The sequence below is a fragment of the Tupaia chinensis genome, unplaced genomic scaffold, assembly GCF_000334495.1.
Source record: "Tupaia chinensis unplaced genomic scaffold, TupChi_1.0 Scaffold142384_1, whole genome shotgun sequence".
Taxonomy (NCBI): Eukaryota; Metazoa; Chordata; class Mammalia; order Scandentia; family Tupaiidae; genus Tupaia; species Tupaia belangeri.
This window is the reverse complement of record NW_006202232.1, coordinates 15,282-23,978: the sequence shown is the minus strand read 5'-3', so window position 1 is coordinate 23,978 and position 8,697 is coordinate 15,282. Positions and strand designations below refer to the sequence as shown.

Here is an 8,697-nt window from a genome sequence, read left to right as displayed (position 1 = left end):
AATCACCCCCCAGGGAGGATGGCCACGCCGCAATCCCTTCTCCTCCATTCTCCTCTTGGGATCTTGGGCACGCACGCACACACGCCCAGCGTGAGTTTTAAGCCACCAGGTCTGGGATGCGAACCGTGGTCGACTATGTGGGAGTCCAGCAACATAGCCATTATGCTAACTGCTGGTCCCGGAATCCACTAATTTTTCAGGAACTTTTTTCTGTGTGAAAATTACTGCACAGTCTTTCACTCTCACAGCTACTGATGTAAGGCCACATCAGTAATAGCCTTGAAAGCATATTCTACTTGGTAGAGCCAGCCTTTGGGTGAAAACATGGTAATGTGATGGTCAAAACCAGCACTGGAACCATGGGACATGTTGATGCATTCACTACTTCCAAGTACAATCTCTTGAGTTTTGAATATTGAGCCAGTATTGCATTCGTACGATAAGCCTCACTTGGCATGGTGTATTATTATTTTCATATATTACTAGATGTGATTGGATTAAATTTTATTGAGTGCTTTTTTTTGCATCTATGTTCATGAGGGAAATTGGACCACAGTTTTATCTTTCTATACTGCCTTTTCCCCCCTGGTTTTGGTATGAAGGTAATACTGTCTTATATTTTTTGGAAGAGATTGGGTACAATAGTATTATTTCTTCTAAATGTGAAGTCTTCTGGGCTTGGTAACTTCTTTGATATAAGACTTTATTTTTTTAGATCAGTTTTAGATTCACAACAAAATTGAGAGGAAGGTACAGATATTTCCTATTTACCTTCTTCCCCCACACATACCTCACTTCCACCATAATCAAAATCCCTCACCAGAGTGGTACCTTTGTTATAATCAGTGAACCCATGTTGACACTTCATCACCCAAAGTTTATAGTTTACATTAGGGTTCACTCTTGGTGTATGCTCTAGGAGTTTGGACAAATGAATAATGACATGCACCCACCATTATAGTACCAAACAGAATAGTTTCACTGCCCTAAAACTCCTCTGTGTTCCGATTATTCATTCTTTCCTCCCCTGGTAACCACTGATCTTTTTACTGTCTCCATACTTTCACCTTTTCCAGAATGTCATATAATTGGAGTCAGACAGTATTTAGTCTTTTCAGGTTGGTTTTTTTCACTTAATAATATGCATTTAAGATTCTTCCATGTATTTTTATGACTTGTTAGTTTGTTTATTTATTTATTTATTTGGAGAGATTTTTACTATAAGGTGCATGCGCTCACCAGACAGAGACAGAGAGACAGAAAACGAGAAATCACCCCTCTAGGGCGAATGGACACACTGCAATCCTTTCTCCTCCATTCTCCTCTCGGGATCTTGGGCACACACGCACACGCGCCCACCATGAGTTTTAAGCTACTGGGTCCGGGACGCAAACCGCGGTCGACTACGTGGGAGTCCAGTGACATAGCCATTATGCTAACTGCTGGTCCCTAGTTCATTTATTTTTTAGTGTTAAATAATATTCCACTGTCTGTATATACTACAGTTTATCCATTCACTTGCTGAAGGACATCTTGGTTGCATCCAAGTTTTGGTGATTATACATACATACATACAGCTATTACAAACATCTGTGTGAGTTTTTTTTTTCTTTCCAGCACAATGTAAGTTTTCAACTCCCTTCAGTAGATATCAAGGAGTATGATTGTTGGATGGTATGGTAAGAACATGTGTAGTTCTGCAAAACAAACAAACAAACAAACAAACAAAAACAAAAAACAACCCACCAAACTGTGTTCCAAACTGACTTTGTCATTTTTCCTTCTCTCCAGCAATGAATGAGTTCCTCTTGCTTCACATTCTTGTTAGCATTTGATATTGTCAGTGTTATAGACATTCTCATAGGTGTGCAGTAGTGTTTGATGTTGCAATTTCTTCTTTTAATTGCTGGACATGTGTGCTCTCCAGAGAGACAAAAAGGGAGAAGGAGCAAGCACCCTCTAATGTGTCATGGTCATGCCTCAATATCTTCTCCATCTCTCCATCCTGTAAGGATTTGGGGCATGCATGCACACACACTTGATATATTTTTCAAGCCATTATTGGGTCTATTCAAATTGTAGTCAACCATGTGAGATCTGGCTTCCTTAATACTTAGGCCACAGGGCTAGACTGCAACCTCTTTTTAAAAAATGTTTTCAAGTATTCAATTTTTGATAGATACAGATCTATTCAGATTGTGTTTATTTTTAGGTAGTTTGTGTCTTTCAAGAAATTGTTCCATTTCTTTTAAGTTGCCTAATGTATGTGCATAGTGTTATTTATAATATTCCCTTTTTAGTCTTCTAATGGAGTGGATTCTGTAACCTATTTTCTTCCTGATATTGGTTACTTGTGTAATTTCTTTATTTATTTTTGGTCATTCTAACCAGAATTTTATTTATTTTATTAATTATTTCAGAGAACCAGATTTGGGTTTCATTGGTTTTCTTCATTTTTTTTTCTGATTTAAATCTCATTGATTTCTGATTTAGTCTTTATTATCTTCCACTTTCTTCTGATTTTAGTTTTATTCTGCTCTTCTTTTTTTGATTCATAAGATGGAAGCTTTCTTTCTTGCTTTGAGATATTTATTTTATTTATTTATTTAAAAAATTGCTACAAGGTATGTGTGCTTTCTGGAGAAAGACAGAGACAGGGAGAGGGAAAGTAAGAAAGCACACCCTAGAGGGGATGGCCACACTGCAATCCCTTCTCCATTCTTTTCTTGGGATTTTGGGCATGCACACACATGCACTCTACATGTTTTTCAACCTGTTGTGGAGTGGGTGATGTGGGATCCAGTAGACCTAACCACTATGTCACCAGTTAGGATGTTTATTCTTTTTTCTTTTTTTTTTTTTGAGAGGTTTTTCACTATAGGGTGCACGCGCTCACCAGACAGACAGAGAGAGACAGAGAGACAGAAAGCGAGAAATCACCCCCCAGAGGGGATGGCCACGCCACAATCCCTTCTCCTCCATTCTCCTCTTGGGATCTTGGGCACGCACGCACACACGCCCGGCGTGGGTTTTAAGCCACCGGGTCCGGGATGTGAACCGCGGTCAACTATGTGGGAGTCCAGCGACATAGCCCTTACGCTAACTGCTGGTTCCCCAGGATGTTTTTTCTTTATGATAATAGCATTTAGTGCGATAAACTTTCCTCTTGATACTTTTTTGTTGCATTTTGAAAATTCTGATATGTTGTATTTCATTTTCATTCTGCTAAAAATATTCTAATTGGGGTGTCAGGTGGTATGTTGGTTAAGGGTGCTGGACTCCTACATGGCCACCATGGTTCAAGTCCCGGACCTGGGAGCTTGCTTTCTCACTTTCTCTCTCTCACTCTATCCCTCTCTGGTCAAATTAAAATAAATAAAAATAATTATTAAATAAATTTTTTTTTCTAATTATTCTGGAGACTTTGTCCCGTGGCTTACTTAGATTTGTATTATTTAATTCCCAAGTACTTGGAGATTTTTCTTTTAACTTTATCTCTCTTCTTCATTTAATTATTTATTTATTTAGTTTAAATTTTGCTATAGGTTATGTGTACTCATCAGAGGGAGATATGGAGAAAAAGGGAAAGAAGAAAACCACCCCAAGCAGGGGGATAGCCATGCCACAATCTCTTCTCTACACTCCTCTTGGGGATTTAGAGGACACACATATACACAGAGTGATTTTCAAGCTGTTGGGTCTGAAACTTGAACTTACAGTTGGCCATGTGGGATTCAACCACCCTAACCACTGCACCACTGGTTGGCCCTCTCTGTTCTTTTAATTGTGAGAGGGCATTTGAGTGAGCAAGACAGAGATAGAGAGATAGAAAAGTTGAAGCATATCTCAAGCGGTGCGTGGTCAATGCTGCAATCTCATTTTGTTTATTTTTCCATCCTGTCAGAATTTGGGTCACTTGTGCCTGCATGTTTTTCAAGCTTCTGGGGCTTGGATATGAATTGTGGTTGGACATGTAGGATCTAGCTCCTTTAACCACTAGAAAACAGGACCAGCCCTCCTGTTAACTTTCTGTTACTTATTTTAGGTTTATTTTCACTGTTGTCAAAGAGCATTCTTTGTATGATTTTATATTTGATAAGATTTGTTTTATGATCCATGATATGGCTTATCTTGGTAAAATGTCCACATGCAATTGAAAATAATGTTTATTCTGCTCTTGTTTTGTGGAGGGTTCTATACATGTCAACTAAATCCAGTTGGTACATGGTGGTATTACTCAGTTCTTCAATATTCTTGCTGATTTTTTTTACTAGTTCTATATATTATTGATAGAGTGTTAGAATCTCCAACTGTGACTATAGATTTGTTGTTCCCTTTAGTTATGTCTGCTTTTATGTATTTTGAAGTTCTTTTGTTGGATGCTATGCAAAAAAGAGTTAACATATCAAGCCTGAGACTGCTATCCTTAGAAAGGATTGCTTATAAGATTGATCCTTAACTGAAACCTGGGAAGTTGGATTTCAAGAAGGTTCCCACCAATTCCTAACTGATAAGGGTAATTTACTGTGCCTAAGCTGTTTGTAAATGCAAACAATGTGCTTTGTACTGAACACCTATTTTCTTTCTACAAGTCTGAAATCTTAGTATGTGCTAGGCCAAGACTGCTTATGTGATGAGTACCCAATAAAAATCTTGGGCAGGCCAGCAGGTGGCATGGTGGTTGGGGTGCTGGTCTCCCACATGACCAACTGTGGTTCGAGTCCTGGACCTGATGTCTTGATCTCTCTCTCTCTGGTGTGCATAAATGTCCTACAGCAAATTAAAAAAAAAAGCAATAGTGTATAAAATTAAATAAATAATTCCTTTAAAAAATAAAACCCCTTGGGCACCAAGTCTCTAATGATCTGTCCTGGCAGATAACACTTTATACGTGTTATCACAATTCATTTCTGGAGGAGTGAATTGTATGAATTCACTGGGAAAAGATTCTTAAAATCTTGTGCTGGTTTTCTTCAGACTTCACTCTGTGCACTTTTTCTCTTTGCTGATTTTGCTTAGTATTCCTAAACTATAATAAATCTCAGCCATGAGTACAACTATAAGCTGAGTTATGTGAATCCTCTCAGTGTATAATTGAATGAGGGATAATTTTGTGGACTTCCAACACAAGTGCATGAACATTAAGGATTATTATATTATCTTGGTGAATTTTCATTAGTTTGTAATGTCTCTTTTTATCCCTGATAATTTTCTTCTATAGTCTATTTAGTCAGATATTAATACAGACATTAGAAAATTTTAAAATTAGTGTTTAATCTGTTGTATATTATATATATTTTAGGTTTTTGCCGTAGGGCATGGGTACTCACTGGAGAGGGACAGAGAGAGGGAAAGTGAGAAATCACCCCTTAGGGGGATGGTCACACTGTAATCCTTTCTTCTCCATTCTCCTCTTAGGATTTCGGCATGCATGCACACACATCCAGCATGATTTTTTTAAGTCTGCCAGGTCCAGGACTTGAACTGTGGTTGGCCAGGTGGGAGTCCAGCTGCCTTAGCCACCACACCACTTACTGGCCCCACTATCTGGTATATTTTAAATTTTAATCTATTTTGGATAAAAAAAATGTGGCATATATACTCTATGGAATACTACTCAGCTGTAATAAGCAATAAGATCCTGATATTTAATACAAAGTGGATGAATAGGAAGACTTAATGTTAAGTGAATCAAGCCAGACTATGAAAGACAGACTTTGTATTTCCCCACTCAATATATACCAAATGTTTGCATTCTATAGCAGAAACTGAAAGTTTGAAAGTATAGGTGGTGATGGGGGAATGTAGATACTAGAGATAGTAAGGATAGGGGTAGTATAGGGGTGGGTAATAGAGGGAGAGAGAGGAACAAGGGAAGAAAATACTGTTTAATTGTCAAAAAAATTGAAAAGCTATTTGCTGATGATAATTTATATGGTAATGTCTTTGTCTTAACTGATAGGCATGGTATTTGTGCTGAAAAAAGCAATGTTGTATACTGTGAATATATATGTGATTAAATGTAAGTTAAAATAAAAGAGAGAGCTTAGTTCTCTTTCCCACTATACAAGATGGTGGGTGAAAAAGCTGCTGCGAAGCAGGATACTAAGGAGAAGAAACCTGAAGCCAAGATAGCTAATGCCAGTGGCAAGGTTAAAAAGGATGACTTCAAGGCTAAAGCCATTGTCACAAAACCAGTTGGTGGAGACAAGAATGGTGGTACCCGGGTGGTTAAACTTCATAAAATATCCAGGTATTATCCTACTGAAGATGTGCCTCGAAAGCTGTTGAACCACAGCAAGAAACCCTTCAGACAGCATGTGAGAAAGCTGTGAGCTAGCATCACTCCTGGAACCATTCTGATCATCCTCACTGGATGCCAGAGAGGCAAGAGAGTGGTCTTCCTGAAGTAGCTGAGCAGTTGCCTGCTACTTGTGTCTGGACCTATGGTCCTCAATCAAGTTCCACCGCATAGAACACACCAGAAACTTGTCATCATCACCTCCACAAAAATTGATATTAGCAAAATAAAAACCCCCAAACATCTCACTGATACTTACTTCAAGAAAAAGAAGCTGTGAAAGCCCAGACACCAGGAAGATGGCATCTTTGACACAGAGAAGGAGAAATACGAGATTTCAAAGCAGCGCAAGGTTGATCAGAAAACTGAGGACTTGTAGATTTTATCAAAAATCAAAGCTGTTCATCAGCTCCAGGGCTAACTGCGATCCGTGTTTGCCCTTACAAATGGAGTTTATCCTCACAAATTGGTGTTCTAAATTTCTTGCCAAGAACCTAATTAAATAACTGATAAATTTTCTTAAAAAAACTAATCATAAAAAAGTAAATGAAAATTTAAAAAATTAATCTTTCTGTCATTATATTTGAAGTGAGTTTATTTTAGATAGCATATAGTTGGGTTGTTTTTCCTTTTTATAAAAAATCCATTATATAATTTTTGATTTTTTTAGAATTTATTTTTCTTTATCATAACACTTGTGTGTGTGCACATGAGAATGAGAGAGAGAGGGAGAGGGAGAGGGAGAGAGAGGGAGAGGAGAGAGAGACGTACCCTCTATAGAGTCTGGTCACACTGGGATCCTCTTCTATTCCTCCAGTTCATTGGATCTTGGGCACCTGAATGCATGCCTGGCATGTTTCAGGCTGACTAGACCAAGGATTCAAACCATAGTCATGATGTGGGATCCAGCTTCTTTTGAACAGCACATTACCACTGTGCCACGGAGTCGGCCCAATCTTTGATTTTTTAAATGATATTGGGCTAGCAGGTGATGTGTTAGTTAAGGCAGCTGGATATCCCACATGGCTCACTCTGCAGTTCAAATCCTGAACCTGGGGGTTTGAAAATATGCTGGGCATGTGTGCATGTGTGCTAAAAATCCCAAAAGGAAAATGGAGAAGGGACTGTGGTGTGGTCATATGCCCTGGAGGATGATTTCTCACTTTCTCCCTCTCTCTGTCTCTCTCTGGTGTGCACACATGCTCTATAACAAACAAACAAACAAACAAACAAAAAGGTTGAGTCCATTTAATGTAATTAACAATATATATGGATTTGTGTATACTATTTTATCATATGTGTTCTATTCCTTTCCCATTGTTTATTTCTTTAGACTTTGCTTTCCTTGGAGTTATTTGAACATATTTTAGTATTCTGTTTTAATTTATCTATCATGTTTTGATCAACTTTTTAATAACAGAGTGAATGTGCATGTGTGAGAGAGAGAGAACCCTCTACAGTGCCTCATCATGCATCTATCTCATTTCCCCAGTCCTCCAGCTCCTCAGGATCTTGGGCATTTGTACACGCTCCTGGCATGTTTTCAGGCAGGCCCAGGGATCTGAATATGTGGTTGGCCATGTGGCTTCCAGTATTGTAGTGAAGTATTTTATGGACTTTGTCACCTGACTGGGCTCTTTTTATATACTTTTAAATGTGATTTGCTTAGGAATTAAAATATACATACAATTCTTCATAGACTACTTACAGCCAGTATTTTACCATTTCATATGACACATAGAATCTTACCATTATATATGTCCCTTTAGCTTCTCTCTCTCTTTTTTTTTTGGAGAGATTTTTGCTATAGGGTGCATGTGCTCACCAGAAAGAGAGAGAGAGAGACAGAGAGACAGAAAGCGAGAAATCACCCTCCAGGGGGGATGGCCATACAGCAATCCTTTCTCCTCCATTCTCCTCTCGGGATCTTGGCATGCATGTACAGGCACCCGGTGTGAGTTTAAGTCACCGAGTCTGGGACTCAAGCCGTGTTGACTACATGGGAGTCCAGCAATATAGCCATTATGCCAACTGCTGGTCCCTAGCCTCTCTATCTTTATATTATAGTTAAATACTACATGTACATCAAGATCCCATCAGATAGTGTTTTAATTTTTGCTGTCAATCCTTAAGTATGCTTTAATTAATTCAAAACGAAAAGAACAGTAGATTAATTTTGTCCAAATATTTGCCATTTCTTCTTTCATTCCTAATGTGTTAAGTTTCCTTCTGGTATCATTTTCCTTCTGTCTGAAGGACTTACATTACGATTCTCTTATTTATTTATTTATTTATTTATTTATTTATTTATTTATTTATTATACTTATCTTGCTAATTAATGAGCCAACTAAGTTAATAAGGTAAAAAACAAACAAACAAATAAACAACAAACCCA

General features: G+C 38.1%; 1 pseudogene; it reads left to right on the top strand.

The window, feature by feature from the left end:
* LOC114005120 (60S ribosomal protein L6 pseudogene) overlaps nt 1-6,779 on the top strand; it is a 23,139-nt pseudogene extending 16,360 nt beyond the window's left edge.
* Nucleotides 6,780-8,697: the final 1,918 nt, after the last annotated feature.